At 41.2% G+C, this 18,722-nt stretch overlaps 1 protein-coding gene across 2 annotated transcripts in view; it reads left to right on the top strand.

Moving 5' to 3' along the window:
* syt1a (synaptotagmin Ia) overlaps window positions 1–18,722 on the top strand; it is a 123,217-nt gene that overhangs the window by 9,539 nt on the left and 94,956 nt on the right. The window lies entirely within an intron of this gene.

Raw genomic sequence — 18,722 nt, 5'->3', positions numbered from 1 at the left:
TTGGGGTCACTGGCTGTCTCTGTTTATCTTCTGTCCACCTACTTTTTTTTTTTTTTTTTAACCTCTTCTGTCTATCAGTCTCTGTCTAATCCGTGCACTGGGCACACACATAAAGAGACTGGGTGGGAAACGCACAGCCACAGGGCAGTGCCTGATTCACTGAATTTGCAGGACGCACTCCAAATTAATGTGTTTACAGCCAGAAGAGAAAAAAAGAGCTCCAGAGTGCAATTTCATTAATTTGTCTTTTAAAATTGCCCAGTGAAGGCTCAGTGATTGCGTTATGTGTCATAGGTTTCACAAACCTTTCACTGATTTTTATTTGATGAGCTTGATGGCACGCCGCAGAGGTGTCATTTCAAGCTCCTTGACGGCAGCACAGGCAAGACCTACGTTAACAAACAAGACGTATAAAATAAACATGAGCCAGATTTTCAAATCCTTCACATTTCCCAAAGACAGTTCTACCTGTAATTGTATTGTAAAACTGGCTTTGGTGTCGCTCTTGGGCAGCATCTCCTTTAATCTGATATAGCCGGTGAACTAGTCTTTTAAATGTCGAATCAATATGTAGCTAAATACGCCGGGTCCTGGGTCTTGGTGGCGTGCCAGCATGTGGATCAGACTGACTCCTTTGCCTGTTGATAAAAATATCTTGATGCTCAGTTTCTCCATGTGTAGCTGTGTTTTGTTCTATTTCAGCCTCACAGGAAGTGCACTGCTTTCTCACTTGCTTTGAAGCCGATCTCTGCAGGCTTGGAGATGCCGTCTGTCACTGGGAGGAGGTGTGTTTGTGTAGCGAGTCTGTGGTTTGTTGTTTGCTCATGACGTGATGCGCTTGATATTAATAGGGATAAACAGCCTCAAGATGATATCAGGATCAGCTCAGCAAGGAACAGGCGTTGATATACCATATATACTATATACTGACAATTTATACATGAGGCAAAACATAAATTAAGGGAAATTTCTAATAAATAAGCGGAGGACCATTATGCAGCCAAGAGGGACCTATTGGTTTGAAAAAGAGCATTTTCTCATAATGGAAGGTTTTCTGATCCATGCTCACCGCTAGAGGGCAGCGTTTACTGAAAACTGGCATAATTAGTTGGATGATTGAAATTATTAGATCAGTCTTTACTGATACTGTTAATTCAGAACTTCTCTATCCCTGGGGTGGCTCCTTCTGTCCCACCATCAGTCAGGGAGTCACTCTGTCAGATGTTTTATTCAACACAGCTGCATGTATTTTGGGTACCTGGCTGCCTCATCAGAAAAGGTGGGAGGAGAGGGTATTGAGTGTGTAGAGCGCCGCCAGAATGGGGTCACGATTGCTTCGTGTTCCCAAACCTGCCGGACCACGGCGGGCTGAGATCAAACGACCAGAACACCTGTTTCCAGACAGCGTTCCTCATTCAGCCACGGCTCAGATGAAAGGACCAGAAAGTTTTACGCCGAAGAGGGAAATTGCAATCAGATCAAAGGCGGGGCGTTGTTTAAATGATGGAAGCAAAAGGACTTCAATTGATGAATGTTTTTGGGTCTCTGTGTGATGCTAAGTTTATTTCAAAGTAGTTTGATCTTGGTTTTTAATGTTAGGATGCTCAGAACATGCATGTTGAAAGGGCCTGTAATGAATACACAGATGATTAATTGTCTGACAACAGTCTCACTTTACAATCATCATAATCTTTTCATGATCATGCCAATATTTTAATAATTTCAACTTAAAATTTCTGTGTGATCAGCCTGTTCCAGCTGTTTTAATGGAGCCTTCATTAGCCATCATGTCATACCAAGACTGAGTAATTTGTGTCACCATCTTCAAGGTCCTTTTTTGTGTTTGCATCTTTTTGATTTTGCAGGTGAAACATTAAAGGCTTCTTGTATTTCACTTCTGTCAGTAAGAGCATGGTGAAAATCATTTTGTCGTTGTCGAATGTACATTCAGCTAAACCATTTTTATTATTGAGCGTCATACATGTGGATCGGCCTCGTTCCACACCTTAAAAGTGAATGTCCTGTGTGGTTTTTTTTTTTTTTTTTCTTTTTTTTTTCTTTTTCTTAAATGGTTGATTTCCTTAAACCAGCTTGACACCCACATAAAAATGTTAATTATTAAACAACCCTCAGGCCATGGAATAAATCTCAATTATAAAGTGAAAATAACGTAGTAGTTGTGGCCATGCCGATATATTTATAGAACAAATGCGTTCTCCATATTTTCTCTCCATGGAGGACTGGTCACCAAGCTCCACAGCCCAATGCTGAATTCTAAAGCCATAGAAATGTCAAAATTTCCATGTTGTCACAGAGAGGCAGACAGCCACTGGATGAATTTCAGTGCCATATGTTTGAAGAGTATCCCCCTGGAGAAAAATGGCCCTCACACTGCCCTTCGTTCCTTTCTTTTTTTTTTTTTCCAACTGTGACGATATCAGCAGAGTGAAGAAAAGCCGGTGAACCAGAGACAAAATTCATGTATGATTACCGCACTATGAGAGGGTAGCTCCAGCCAGCACTCCTGACAGGACAACAAGGCCACTGATTAAATTTTGCATCATTGAACAATGAACAGAAAAACAATAAATTAAATGTACGTGCATAAAAGTGAGCCCATTATCATTTTCTGTGTACTTTTGTTTAACCATAAATAAACAGTTGCTAAGGGTGTACTTTCAAAGGGTAGTCAGGAAGCTGGTCCATGTAGATTAATGTGACTTGCTCAAACAGCAAAGGATGAATTACACCTTTCAATAAAATGACACGCTGCTCTTTGAAAATTAATTAGATTTCCAAAGCAGAATGCACTAAAGCGACAAAAAGGGGGCTGATCAGTAAAATATGCTCTTTGTTCCTTTTTAAATGAATTCCCGTGTAGTATTTCCATAACATCTCCCGATGACAGTCAGAAAAGCCCCCCCCCCCAAAAAAAAAACAAAACAGAAGATCGGGAGCTTTTCCGGAGCTGACGACAAGCTCGGAGAGTCTGAGGATTTGTAAATTGAGCAAAGACAACACACCGTGAAATGCCGCCGCATCAGGCAAAACTCTGTGGTGGCCAAAACATAAAATGCCCCGTCTTCCTTTAATTCACCATAAAATGATTCCCCCCCCATTCTCTTTTTACAGTCTCCACTAAGGTTAGAAACCGAGGTTTGTCACGTATTCATTAGGCATAAATTCAAAATCAGAGTGATTCACTGGCAACACCCACCTTTTGCCCTATCAATTTGAATGCATGGCATATCCGTAATTCATTCAGTTGCAATAATGGGATTGCACCACTGTTGTAGTGGCAACCTTCAATAACTGCAACTGTAATAATGGACTGGGCCCCCTTTTATCCTCAGCATGCCCTGCACCCACATCAATGATAATGATTTCTCCATCATCAAATTGTGGAAATATTGTATCCAGGCTTTGCAGTCTTCACTTCACTTTCATTAAGTCCACCTTTGCCCCTCTTTATTTTCTTTCCTTACATTTTTCTGAAGATTAAAACAGATTTGTTGTGTGAATTGCATCCAAATGGAGCTGAGGGTCTTTCGAGGTTGCATATTCAGATGTGCATCTTTCCTACAATTCACTTACTGCATAAAAGGAAAAAAACTGTTCTTAGATACAAGTTTTGACTCGTCCAGATTTATTTTCCAGCTCTGGGTATTCTATTTCAGTTTAGTAGACACAAATTCTGGTCTCTTCAGGCTGAGTGAAATAATCAATATAAGCAAATATATAAAGAATTATGACATTTTAGTTTTGAAAAATAGACTTGTCTGTTCTCTGTGGTAGAGGTACGGCTGATATTTTGTGCTGCAATTATTGCACCCTCAGTGTATTTATAAAGAGGGAACATCAGCCGATGTTGATTAATTGGCATGACTCAAGTATTTTGCGCTTCCACTTCTCCTCAACAGTCTATCTTTTAGTCGTAAACTCCATTCTTTGTTGAAATGTTTATTCTCTGCAGTGATTTTGTAATCTGAGAGGGAATCTCCAGAAGCTCCAGGTGGACAAAATGTACAGTATGAATCAGGAAAAAGGCGACTTCGGCAGGTTGCTGACAGAAATGCTGAAGTGGCATCCCCGCTTCAGCATTTCTGTCCAGTGATTTTTATTATTTAATATTTTTTTTGTCTTGTCTCTGCACTTCTTCCTCGACTAGAGGAGGGACTATGCTTCTGGGAATTTGGATGAAATAGTGACTGATGCTCAGAAGCACACACAGTTGATGATAAATGCAACCGTGAATTTGGCAGCAATGTCTCAAAGATCATAAATATAAAAATAACTAATGGGTGTAATCTTTGACATCAAATTATTTAACAACGGTTGAATATGAATATTTTAATGGCGCCAGTAATGACTATGGAGAGATGCTTGTGATTTGTTAGCTTGTCAGCACCATTATGCCTCAGATGTCAGAGAAATGGAGGCGCTGCCAAACAGGGCAAAGGGAAAGGATAGAAGATAGAGTGTTCATGAGTAGCCAGTGATGAATTACATGGCAGAGGGTTTGATTAGCTTTTTATCTGCTCATGGGACTCTCGGGGATGAGCGGAGATTGATGGTCTGCAGGGGGTTGACGTGTTGTTTATTTGGCTGGAGTTCAGTGTTCCACAGAAAGAGGAGCAGCAAAGGCTACCGTCTGTACACACACTTAACAGCCTCCCTGTCCTGTCTCGCTTGTCCTTTGAATTAGTTATTCCAAGGAAGCTGTTATGCACCAATGTAAACATATCAGGCACATTCCACATTTCTTTGAAATAAAATCTGTCTGAGTATCACCTTTGGCTCGGTAAATGTGTCCTGAGATAATTCCATTCTGCCAACCTGGAGAGGGCATGGGAGCATCTTCGTGTGATGCAATAATCCAAAATCAATACGCGAGGACAACATCGGTCCTCTGCATTTAGTCCCACCATGTACAAGTATTATCTTTGATGCCACGCAGGGAAGTGCTTAAGCCCTCCATAGATTTTCCTTATAGTTCAAGGTCACTTTAGGGGAAAAATAAAAAAGATGACGACTGAAAAAGGTCAGTCACACAGATGTATACTGTAGGGAGAGTAAACATGGTGCAATATCTAAAGCTTCTGTACATTGTGCCAGAAATAACTCAGATATAATCACACATGAATAACAACCTGAGAGAGAGAATCTCGGCAAAGAAATCCCTGTGGAGTTTGAAACACGGCATTTATTAATAATGGATAAAGCTTATTTATATATTATGTTATTCTGATAGAAATTCGGAACTGTCTAGAATCTTAATCTTTGACTGCCTGTCTGTGGGACCTTCTGTTTAAGGTACATTAATCACATCTAGTCAAAATTTTGTCCTGTTTGGTCATGTCATCAACATAAGCAATGTTCTCCTTGATGGGAAATCTAACAGGTTCTTCTCTCAACCCCACTGAGAAAGCACTTGAAGACAACACTTGAAGCTTCACCTCCTATTGATTAGCATTAGCATCCAAAAGCTAGCATTGACAGCTGTTTACTGAGCTGCGAGTCCTGAGTTCATCATCACCTCAATGAAGGTGCGGATGAGGATATGTTGTGACCGCTCATCTTGTAATGATGTAATGATGGTTGTTCTTATCAGCCCTCCTCCTGACAAGAAACCAGAGGCAGAAAAACAAGATTCAAGATTTGTTCTAAAGAGCTATGAACTATCTTCTGATAAAACTGAATGGACTGTGAGGGGGGGAGGAGGTAGTTTCTGGGTTCTGCTGTAGGTGATATTTGTACATTTGACCTTGATTGTCTGACTCGAAAAAGCTCAAATCACAAAGGAGAATGAAATTTAGCAAGATGGCAGAACCACATTCCACACTGTGTGTGCGCGTGTGTGTGTAGTCTGTCAACATCCATTTCCTTCACTTAGAGCTAATGCTCTGTATTGAGGAACAAGCAGGCATGCTCCAAACAGAAGCCAGAGCTAAATAACCATGCCTAATATAGCCCAGTATTTCCAAAATGGGAATCAGTGCATCTAGAGTGTCTGAAACTGTTGGGCTAATTGGCCTTGATGAAAGTCAGTGTGCAGGCTGCATCTCTCCTTATAGATTTATGGGATGGGAAACCAAAGGGCTCATATGTTGCTAAAGTGGATATGGATTGATACTATTTACAAAGCCTAAAGCACAGACACGCAAGACGAGGGAGAATAAACCTTTGATCACTTCAACAACGAGCAAATGTTTTAGTTTTAGTGGACAAATAAACTTGATACTGATGATATATCTGCCCTCATCCATGACCTTTTGGCCTTCTGCTCCAGGCAGAATATTTTTTTTTTTTGGGATAAACTGTTCATATATTTGCTCAGCCTCAGCAGAAACAGCAGCGTCCTCTCCAGAGTCTGTGGCCAGTGGGTGTGACTTTGGAAATGTCCATACTGCCTTTGAGGAAGCGGTTGATTTGGCAGCCCAAGTTGCTTCTGGTTCATTGGTCGCGTTTATCAGGTGTCTCTCTCACACAGACAAAGCCTGCAGCCTCCTCACGATGAGCGTCAGCTTTGTTGGAGGCCTCTATCTTTCTGGCTGATACATGGTCAAACTACTAATCGTGCTGATTGAAAGCTGCATCTGAATCGGATAAAAGGAATTTCTGGGCTTAATCTGACTTGCTCGAAATACCATCCATTCTCACTGTACTTTACCAGCGGAGCGTGTGTGTGTGTGTTTTTTTTTTTTTTTTTGGAAACAGAAGTGACATTTTGCAGACTTCTTCCTCAAAGGACTCCTGGTTTGTTACCTCCATTTTACAGCCGGTGCGTTTTCTTTTAGTCCCTTTGGAAAATAGCTTTCACTGTGCATTCAGGCCGCTGCAGTGCAGTTGACAGAATTTACTGACAGTCTGAACAGCATCTGTGTTTGGTCAGCTGAAGTTAATGGCTATCATCTAAGCTGCTGGATCTACTGTACAGACAGACAGCATGTCAACAAAAAAAGTCTTCCTCGAGCTCTTTCGAAACTTCTTCTATCACGACCTTGTATAATATTTAGATGTTTTCATCTCATCATTGCTCCATCACATCTCTTTATTACACATTGCTCTTTGGTTTCCATTCTTCCTGCACATGGATATAAGCTTTGGGTTCTTCTTAATCAGGAAGAAGACTCTGAAACTTCTTTTTCATTATGTTGAAAGCTTCCTAAAAAGAAATGAAATGTTCTGACATTTCTCACGGCATCAAATTACTACAATTTGCAGCACCCAGCTCATTTGTCTCAATGTGGTTCTGAAACTGCTGAGAAAATCCTCGAATGAAAAAGCTGTGTAGTTTTTTTTTTTTTTCACTCAACTTTTTATCAGGAGAAAAAAAAACCCAAAACAAACAAACCCCAAAACAGAGCTCTTCTAAGTTTCAGGTCTGCTTGATGAATGGTCTACCAACCTTAATGAGCATCAATGAGAGAGAGCCTCTTTGTAACCCACTTTCAATTTCCTGAGGTACTTTCTATGACACAGTACCAGAAAATATGTAAAGCTGTGGGTTGGAAAAAGAAGGTTAGTGTGGAATATAAGCCCACCCTCAAAGTCCTAAGTGGTGGGATTGGATGTTGAGCACAAGCCATTTTGAAATCTAATCCACAAAAGCTGCTTTTATGGTTTGGTTATTGTGATATAACTAGACTCTTTGAGTCATAATATTAATCAGACAGCATGCTGTTGACAATCTCTTGGATAATCATGCTGTTAATTATTCAAAAGGGCACAAGCTTCAGTGCAAACATAAGGGCAGGGATGGACGCATTGCCTAATAATGGGTCAGATTCTGGTGTTGTCACTGCTGCTACTCCGACTGTGAGGGAATAAAGTCGTTTCTGCCGCCTGTATGAAAACCCTGTGAAGATAAAGCTATGGTGTAAATCATCATCTTTCAGCCTTTGATCAGATTTATTGTACCAGAGAAACCTAGAAGGATGGCTGATACACCCCCAATACAACTGGGGGCCAGACTCTTAGGCAGCCTCTGGCGTTGCTGATGATGGCTGCCCACACCTGTCAGCAGCTGTAAGCCTTACAGTCCTCTGTGACGTCTGTCTGACTGCGGGAAAGGGGTAGGTGGAGGTTTTGGCACAAGGGGCGGAGATGCCAAAGATCTGAGGTGCTTCCACTTAACTGCAGGCAAGAGCTTCCTCCATCCAGCCCCCCTCGTTGCTCTTCTTTTGGCTCCAAAATGAGCACTAAAAAGGTCAAGGCATCCTCTTCTGGCTTTTAGTTTTCTGCCCTTTCTGCTTGCCAACATCCCCCGTTGACCTCCAGTCAGATTCCCTCCCTCACTGCTGGACTTGGTGGCACTCCTGCAAATGAGATTTAAGCTGTATGTTTAAATGTGTTATGTTAGCGTAAAAAGCAACTATAGTCATCCTAGCTTGTTTTTTTTTTTTTTTTTTTTTTGGTTTCAAACAGCCATTATGTCCCTCTGGCTTCTATTGAGATTGTATCTACTGCTGGACCAGAGAAAATGGATAAATTACTGGCGGGATGAAAGGAGCACTCCTACTGTGTCCTCTTTTCATTAGCTGCTTCACCTTGGGGTTTTTATTGTGTATGTGTCATCCACTCGTAGGTATAGTGCTTTCCAGGACATACTATAGATATACAGGGACCTTAACAATGAATGCGAGGAGCCTTTGCTATCTACTGAGAAAAACAAACACTGTTTTCAGCTTCCATTTTTGCCTTTTAAATCCATCTGCTTTTAGATTGGGAAGTTTTCAAATTAAAATGAAGTAATGATGTGGCTTTCACCAGAGAGAATGAGAGCTTTTCAATAATTATTCCCACACAGTATTAAGGTAAATCCTTTTAAAAACAGATTGTTGTTTTTTAAATTCCTTTTGTTGTATGTCCATGATGAAACAAGCAGAAATGGAAGCAAATGGGCTAAGAGGGAAAGATTCTGAGGCTTATAACAGATCTTTCAGCCTAACAATACAAATGACCTGTGTTGGTACATTCTGTGTGTATATAATCAACTGGGCTGTATGTGATATCTCAAAAACTGTGATAAGGTTACATCCTCTCAGTAAGAAATCCTGATCATTTACATTAGAGCCTGGTAAACAGGAGGGAGGGGGGGTAATTATCCGATATCCTAGCCAAACGCTTAATGTGTTGAATGATGACCAAGATACTGTAGCCCCACCTGCTGTACAGGGGCATACAGTGTCCAGTCTACATCCAAGAGAAATGTGCAGGAGAGAGAGGAAAGGCATGATTGCTTATTATTTTTAGAGCACATGCTTCTGCCTCTTTGCTCTGTAATTATGCATGCAACTGGCACACAGCAAGTTATTTATACAGGGGAGTGTGTTGCCCAACTGCCACAGATCTTCTGATTGGTGCAACCGTTTTTCTAGGTCAGACGGCGTGATCACATGCATCCACAGGCGCAGTCAAATATTCCCTTTCTCTCTCACACGCTGCCAAATGCTTCCACCGGGGTAAGGTGATGTGCATTATTCGCCTGGTTGCTCCTCTTCCTCCCCAATCTAAATATAAATATGACTCACAGAAAAGCGGCGGGACTTTCCACTGACTCAAGATGGCGGCATACCTTCAGTGGTTTCTGTTCTCCCATCAGAAGGATGCTTTTCATCATTTACATGTTTGAGACACCCCCGAGCTGTACAGTATGTTTTAACTGCCTGTCAATGTAAGGCTGATAATTTCTAGTGTTTGGGAATAACCTATAGGTAATAAACGGGGCGCTGCCAGCTGTTGTGTGCTGCTCAGCCGCTCCCAGGGGTGGTGATCAGGTGGGCGCTCATCTGGTGCATCAGCTGTGAAGGAAGGTTGAGGCTTGGCTCTCCCCCATCACCTCACTCAGTCTCTCTCCCGCCATTTCTGTCCTTTTTTTTTTTTTCCTCTTTCCCTGTCTGTCTTTCCGTCCCCTGGGTGTCCTGGTCTCTGTGCCCTCAGACAGGAGTTAGGTGTAACGGTAGCATTTTTTTGCTGCAAGTGAGGGTCGAGAAAATGGATATTGGGGGCACCGAGGGGAGAGTAGTGGACTAAGACTCATAGCAAATACGCGTAAGTGAAATAGTGTGAAGTACAAAAAATGTAAAAGCTTAAACTATGAGTTTCTGGAATGAATAATCGGAGCATCTGTTTGCCTTTCTGAACAAAGTAATTGTGAAATAATAATTATCAAAAGTGTAGTGGGGGTTGGCCATCTGGCCAGAAGATGAGTAGAATCGCAATCCACGATCTGAATGTCAAGTATCACGCAATCATGTGGCGATCTTTGTGCAGATTGTGTGTTTATCAGGTGGTGTCATATACTTTAAAACAGAAAGTTTTTTTTTTTTTTTAATGGTGAACCGTCCTGCCTGTGTCCCAGATCTCTGGTCTGGCAGATGGATGGTTACCCCCTGCCATACTGGGCTGCAGCTGCTAACACAGGTTCTTGTCTGTTCAGGTGGAGTACTTACATATATTTACACACGCAAGTATGCCAGGCTTTTGCAGATTGCTGAGCAGAACATGGACGGCCCTCCCTGGCTGCAGTCAGCCGGCAACGGGGTGGTTAAATATGGCAACTGTAACATAAATTACATATGATTATATAAAATGAAAGTACTAGTTAGTTTTTCATATGAAAGGTCATTAAATTAACTGACATCTGTTGAAATAGTATTTATGTCTGTAACAGTTTGACATAAATGGTTGCATTTAGCCAACTGCTAATAATGAATCTCAATATTAAACAATGCAGCCAGATACATTCACTGATTCACCAGTCCAGTCTTTTTGATCAGGACAAAAAGAGGCAGCCCTGCAGATCCAATTAATACTACTGACACCGACATCCCAGTATCTGAAGAGCACATTAACCGGACAGTGACAGTGATGTCCATTTTGTAGTTTTGCTAGTCAATGAAATTAAAATTAATTAGCTGCAGCCACATATGCCACAGTTGTCATAGTCCACAGGAACGGTGACGGAAGTTTTTATCAAATGTTGTTGTGGCTTGTTAAAGCATGGTTAATAATGTAAGCTGTAATTAAAATGTTGCCAATGCTGACCTTTGTCAACAATAATAAATCATTCTGCTTTAGTGACCCAAATTGCATTTTCCAGGAAATGAAGATTCCTTGGCCCTGTGCCTCTTTTTGAGTATCTTGTGTATGCTCTGAATACATTATATAACCCAGTACTCAAACCTATTAAAATCCATTCTTCTTTACCGTGATAATGATCTTTTCCATACTCGGAAACCTTCTGCCTCAGTGGTTTTGAACAGTATTCAGCCCAGCCTGTTGGCGTGACTCCAAGCTTTATTTATCACCAAATCTGTCACCTCAGCTCTACCAGCAACACCTCATTGGTCATAGTTTCAACCTTCTGTGTTTTATTTTTTACTATTATTATTATTTCAGCTTCATCCATCACACTTCAAAGGAAAATCAGTCGTTTTTTCTCATTCGCAGTCGCGTTGTGCTTGTACCTGTATCCTCTGTGGGTGAAGCCTGGTTATTTCCAATTCCGACAAACTGGCCTCTGAAAGCCACCCGCCTGAAGGGACGAAACCTTTAAGGTGCCTTCTGTCACTTTACATTTCCAGTCTTATATTAACATTGCAGGCTGTGGAGCAAGGGCCACAAGAGAACATTAACTGCTACTTAAACAGAGAGGTCTCTGCTACAACTGGGGTCACAGCAACGTGACCAACAAGAAGAGTTTTGTTCAACAACAGGCATGTTTTATTAAAACCTGATGGCCACATAAGACAAGACTGCTGAAACTGATTTTCATTTGCTGGTTCCTTGAGATGGTTCCCCATCTCATTTATTTTCCCCAGTCTAAGTCTTGTCTCTTTGAACAGAAAGAAAATCTTTGAAGCCCTTTGAAGACTTTGTAAGACCACACATGGTTGTAGAAGGACCAGAACTCTTCTGGTTCTGTTTGTGACATGGTAAATTATGACGAGGACTCTTTTTCAAGCCTATTTTATGCTCGGTGAGTCCTGCCCTTTGATTTCCTGCATCCAATCATTGAGTCCTGGGTCACACTGTTGACTTGGCCCGTGTAATGATCCAGTCAATGAGGAGCTGGTATAAAGGCAGGGAAGGTGACGAGGTGAATGACGTCACAAAAGCTCAAATTAACATCTATAAGTCAAGAACTGAAGTCTCCTGTGAGTCAGACATGTCTGCAGTGAACACAAATGTTAGAAGAATTGCACAAAGAAATACCCAAACCCATTTACATCCGTCTCCGCGGGCATTGTGTCGGCATAACAAGGTAGAAAATCACACTATTCTTTGGTACATACATCAATCTGACGTTCATGGACTCTATGGCTGCATGTACGCTGTGATTTCAGGCATCCTGTGAGCCAACCTGATGAAAATGAAATTCTTTCGGGTGCATTCCTCTCCTTCATGCTCTCAGCCCCCACTAACAGTCCCCTCGTCACATCTCCCACCATGACACTAGTGTTGCACTTCAATCTTCACATGCAAATACCCAGGAAGCTCGGTGGGCAGGTGATGTGGCCAACTCTGTGACATAAATCACATTTGCATGCGATTTGATGGGGACCGGGGGGCTCAGTGGAATAACCACCCAGAAGAGGGGCTTGATTGCACTCCTTTTCTCATCTCTTCAAAATACACAATGTTTGTCCTCAGAGGGGACTGATTTGAAGCTTCTGAGACTGCTCTGGTTTGAACCTAAATAGTCACTTATGAACCGGGGAAATAAATAAGTTTATTTTTGTGTTGTGTGTTCTCCGTTTAGTCCAGAGGTCTCCAAAAATGAGTGGCTCTTCATTAGACCTCAGCAGAGCTGGATGATGAGCTGATCATTTGAATCAGGCGTGTTGGAGCAGGAAACATCTAAAACATGCAGGCCAGTAGCTCTCCAGGACCGGATTTGGAGACCTCTGTCCTAGTGGAATGGATCTTTCTCTGTTGTTGTTTCTGTGTTGATTGATCTTTAGTTTGTGGTGTTTTTGAGTTGTGGCATGTAAGGAGCATAGACTGAAATCCATTTCTCTACTTCTGGTTTGTGTTTTGTTTTTTTTGGCCAAGAAAGTCCACTAATGAAGCAAATTGCAGCAAAAGCCAATACCTCACTTTGATTTCTTTTATTAAATTTATGTCAATCAAACCATAGGAGATGTGGTGCTGAATTGCTCAGTGTGAAACTAATTCCAAGAGACAATTTGTTTCAATGGACAGTTTGAGGCAGCTGATGCGTGCTTGTGTGTGTGTCAACGTTACGAGAGTCTCCTTTCAGTTAGTGTAGTCACTATTAATGAATTCATGCTAATGTGTGTCATATACGTGCACACACAAGCCGCAGCAGCAGCAGCAGCTCCGTCCAGCACAGACTAGCTTGTGTGACGCAACAGGTCACTTTACGTAACACACATCTCTGCTGGAACTGGAGCGGAAAGACGCACCAGCCAATTGTAGGACTCCCTCCGCCCTATTGCTGAGAGCTCATCACCTTAGCGATAGAGAGTAAGATCGTCCATATACATATGCAGAAAGAACGGTCAGAAAAATGATTTAACTTCCCTAAACAATGGCTGTTTTTCATTGGGCAGACATTAGTAATCAATACATGATTTTCCTTGAGAGGGAAATATTATGTTGCGGTAATTGGTAACTTATAATGTGTTCCAGTGCAGATGGAAGAGGATCCGTTCTGAAGTTGTGGGTTGAGGCTGAGCATGACAACAGTGGAGGCCTTTGTTTACCAAGCGTTGAAAATGAACGTAGTGGCTATGGGAAATTTCCTATTCCTATTTCCTATGGACATTAATTCCAATTAAAGAGGAAATTGAGCATCCTGAAATGAAAGGAATGACTGACAGTTATACCCGCGATATAAATCCAACTTCCAAATTGGCATCCAGCTGTATGAGCCATGTTAATCAAAATGGACCGGTTTGGCATACTAATCCCATAAGAAAGATGTGTCATTGTTTATGCACGTATATCTGTTTATCTTGGCTAAATCCACAGCAAGCTGTTGATTTATTTCTATCACATGTAGCCTCTTTGAACACTATGTTTAATTCTTATCTACAGCTGAGTGGGCTGTGTTACATTTCCTTTTACTGTATGAAACAGAGCCAGAGCTCAGCAGGACACTGCTCTGCTCAGAGACACGTAGTGACTTTTAAAAAAAGGGAGACAGACTGGAATTGTGTTGCTGATGCTGATCAAAACAGCTCAGATCAGAAACAGCAGCTCTAAGTGGCACTATGGGTGGAAAAAAAAAACCAACCCAAAAACAAATATTGAGAGCTAATGTGTTTTGAATAATTGCTCAGAAAATGATTGAAGGACAAATTTGAAACTAAAGACAAAGACGAAGAGAGTGATGAGTAAGAATAATAATTTACAATTTTACAGTGACTCACAGGAAATTCACACATAAATACCAGAATTTTGGGAAATTACCTTACTTGCTGCCTGTGGAAGATAACCCGTTCTGTCATTTAGTCATTCAGAAATGATGGTTTGATCCTGGAAGGTGTCTTATTTTACACTTTTTTCCTTTGATGCCAGTAACACTGGAAACTAACCAGACTTCGGTTGGATGAGATCACATTGAACGAACTAATCAACCACCAGATTTCAGCCCTAAAATGTGAGAATGTGACTTAAGAGGATGTATGATGAAACCTGTGAAAGACTGTGAATGTGACTGTGCTGCAACATTGAGGTCAAATTCCCAGTGATGGTGGAAGCCTTCTGTGGGATATAGCCGTGTCAAGATATCTCTGTAGTACCATGATTGTCACACATTTTAACCCACCAAAAAAAAAAACAACTTTGGATGTTGCACTTAATCATAATGCGATTTTGATTACTTTCAGATAAATTGTGTAGAGCTAGATGAAACGCTAATTTAATGTTCCCTGAGGCTTCACTGTCCAGACGTCACAGGAAATGCTGCTGCTAATGATGCTTTTCACCACTGAATAGGTGGCTGATTAGGACAGAAGCTGCACTTAACTATTTCATTGTTTGATGGAGCTTTACACTGTTGTGTGAACACACGTTTCATTTTCACTCTTTAAAGTTGTTTTTGTAAGCGTTGTCTTGAAGCTTTTTTGAGTCTTCAAACGATGACAGAGGAGCTGTTCAGACAAACTGATCCTCTGCGCCTTGTCTGGAGCCCTCTGCTCGGTTAATTATGGATAATGGGCATTAGCTGGGGAGGTAGAATCCCCTTCTGCCAGAACAACAACTGATTAGGCAGAGCGAGCTGCGTCAAAAAGACGACGCGGTCGGTTTGGTCATCAATCAGGCTGACTTCACTTCTTCTTCTTGCATCATTACTCTGGTGGATCACGTGTCACCTCTGAACTTAGCCCGGAGTCTCTCCAGTCATTCTAGGCCCCTAAAACAAAACCTGCATCCATTACTGTAGTTGGTAATATGACATTTCAATCAGTCACAGTCAGGCTGGTTGGCTGCGAGGCTCACAGACTTGTCCTTTTAAATACATGAGAAACATTTTCATGGAGCCTATACTAAATTTGATTGCATCCCATTAACCTATAACTGCCACTAATCGCTGCCTCATTATGTCGGTGCTTTATTCTTTTCAAAGAGAAGTTTTGAAAAGAAGTACATTTTTGCCAAGTGTTGGTCACAGTTGTCTGGGGCCATGGCCATTTTTTTCCCAGTCTGATGTGCTGGACACTGCTCTGACTTCTTAATGAAACTCAAAAGGTCATAAAAGGTTCAAATTGCTTGACTGAATACCGAATATGTCACAGCAAAGAGCCAGTCCTGATCCTGCGAGCACCCCGCTGGCTTCAATGCCATCTCAAATGGAGGTGGAAATTGGCTTGTCACTGAAAGTTGCTGCTGAGCTGAATTTAAAAAAAAAAAACAAAACAAAACCAAAAAACGACTCATAAAAAAATAAGTACTGTAATCACATCAAAGTGAATGATTGTTCTTTTCACAGTTTCAATGAACCTGCTGTGAAAATGAGCGGCTCACATTGTGTTTATTGTGGTCATTCTTCCAGTGCTACACAGAGGCTTTGAAACCAAGATGTGTGTATTTGATTATGAAATGTACTTGTTGGAGTTTTACTTTGGAAAGATGAAGTCCAATGCTTTTATTTAGACTCATGTAGACATATTTTGGTGCCAGCTATGTTTTTGTTCCTGTTTTGTTTTTCTTTTGAGTGGAAGGAATTTCTGAGCTTGTGTTTGTCCCACGAGGGCCTCCCTCATGCAACAGGACTTCTGGTTGTATTCTTTGCGTTGAGGAAAAAAAAAAAAAAAAGATAATGCCTGCGACATTGATTCTGCAATGTAATTTTTTTTCTTGATGTCATGGAAAAGGTTCCGTGTTCAGTGTCAGGAACAAATCTCCACTGAGGTTTACTGTATTGTCTACAGCGGGACTAATTCAATTCCTATGTCCTTTGCTGCCAGCAGCATGTCCCAGTCAAACCGTGCTCTCATCAAACAAACTTGATTAAAACAGCCTAATCTATGCTACTAGATGATGCAGTTTGTGTCCTGATGTCCTGACGTACTTCGTTTATCCATTTAAATTGTGACAGCTGGCCAAAAGTAAGCAAGTAGGGCAGTCAGGGTCACAGACAGCTGCCTCCATGACAGTACACTCATATTCGGTGAAAATATGTTTATTCGGCATGAAAAGCCAAAGCAAGTCTGTTCTGTCATGTGTTACACCCCCAACATGGCAGCTATATTGAGGGAGACACTGCTGTTACGGAGTATTACAACATTAACGTGGTTGTATTATGTTTTCTCACTATTAACAAATCTCATGAAACAATGAGCCTTGCTTTTTCTGTGTGTCTGCAGCTAAAGCCCAACCTACTACCTCACAATGATCCTGGCTACTGGCTATGTTGGAGGGTGTAGTTGAGTGGGCAGTGCTAAAGAGCGAAGAGTTGTGGGTTTATCCTTTTCATCAGATTTTCTGGCAATAACACAAATATGGAGATATCACCAGCTTTATTATTTCCATATAATCACACCTCAGATTTCCCGTGGTCATTCGTCCTTCCGTGTTTATTTGCTCTACTACTACAGTTGGACTTTTCTCAGCTAATGCAAGCGTCACATCACAATCTAAATGATCCCTGAAATCCCTGTGCTCCGGAGACATTCACGTTTTCTGTTCTGTTTCTTCTGTACTTGTTCAATTTGGGCCATGAGTCACAGTCTAGAACTACAAGTTTTCAGTGTTTTGGTTCAAATTCCGTAGTCCTTTGACCGTAATCTTTTAAAATGTAATAGTGCTGGAAGAGAGAGAGTAGAGAGTGTGGAGAAGAGGGAGAACTACAAGTGTTTAAATTCACTTGAAAAGATGTGAAACTTTCCTTTAATCTTCTGTCCAGCTGACCTTCTGGGTGGATTCTCCCTTTGTTACTAATAAATTGTCTCAGCTAAAAGCCCATTGTCCTCATTTGAATAATACTCTACTCAATTGGCTATTGGGTAATGAATGAAAACTTCCTCTTGGTGGCTTCCTCAAATTCAGATTGCCTCATTGCAGCATTATGTTTGTGTCTGTGTGCAAGCATGTGGCAGGCACTGAGGGCGGAGGGCAGAGATATAAACGTTGGCTCGGACACAATGAGGTATATTGTCTGGTGTGGAAACCAAATTTCATGGGAGCTCATTAAACGGGCCACCTTAAAGACTCCCAAAGAAAGAATTGGTGAGTAGGATGAGCGCAAAATTAGATTTTCTCCACTCTCTTAACCGCTGAATGCGCAGCACTCACTCAGAAACTAATGAACCGGTTTCTGGATCTGATCTATGGGCCCAAGATCAAATATATGTGCCCACAATAATAAGGACAAACATACCCTTATGCTATTTTCTAGCCTCCAGTCTGAAAATGAAAGAATAACGAAGCATCATTGTAAGGGAGTGGATTTAAATACAGTGCAGTGTGTGTTTGTGCTTGTATCAAGTACTGGTGGGTGATTTGTGCTTATCATAAGGTCACAGTTGCCCCTTTCAAACACTGAAAACTGTGGATTTTATCCACTAATCTGTCAGTAGTCTGCCGCTCTGTTTTCATTTCTCATTTTTTTCCCTCCCTTTTCACATCTAAAGGCAATAAAACAGCGAATTAGCATTTCTATCAGTAAGGAAAAGGCTGCAGTAGAATAAAACACCAGAAGTTATCTACATGAAAAAACACCCATCAATGGATCAATGAAGCAATTTGACAGCCAGCTAATTGCGTAGTGTTTTGAAATGCTTGCTGTTTAGGTTTGTTATATTTCTTTTTCCTCTTTCATTAAACCTGCCTGACTGCATTTCATGGAAGATTGTGCTTTTCTTTTTACTTTGGATGCAATATCTCATCGTGATGCAGCATTTCCATCAGGAGTTTGATTTCAGAAACTTCGACGCAATGTGAAACCCGAGGTTTTGCTGTCAGCTAATTAAAGGCTTCTCTCTCCACCTTGGATTTTCGTTTGATGCTCGGAGACACAATTTCTGAAAAACAAAAAATAAAAAAAGATCACAAACTAAATCAAGACTAGACCTGAATACAGTCACAGGCATGACTGTTGTTTTTCCCCTGAATAGGAATGCTCTTGCAACTCATCCTTAAATTAAACCAGGGAGCAAATAGAAACCCAAAAAATGGAAAGTGAAGTGCGTCACAGAAATTGAAGAAATCCGCATGTCCTTCACAGCACCTACATTTCCGGAGCTTGG

Source organism: Echeneis naucrates, chromosome 23 (assembly GCF_900963305.1).
Source record: "Echeneis naucrates chromosome 23, fEcheNa1.1, whole genome shotgun sequence".
NCBI classification, from domain to species: Eukaryota; Metazoa; Chordata; class Actinopteri; order Carangiformes; family Echeneidae; genus Echeneis; species Echeneis naucrates.
This window is presented reverse-complemented; position numbering and strand designations above follow the sequence as displayed.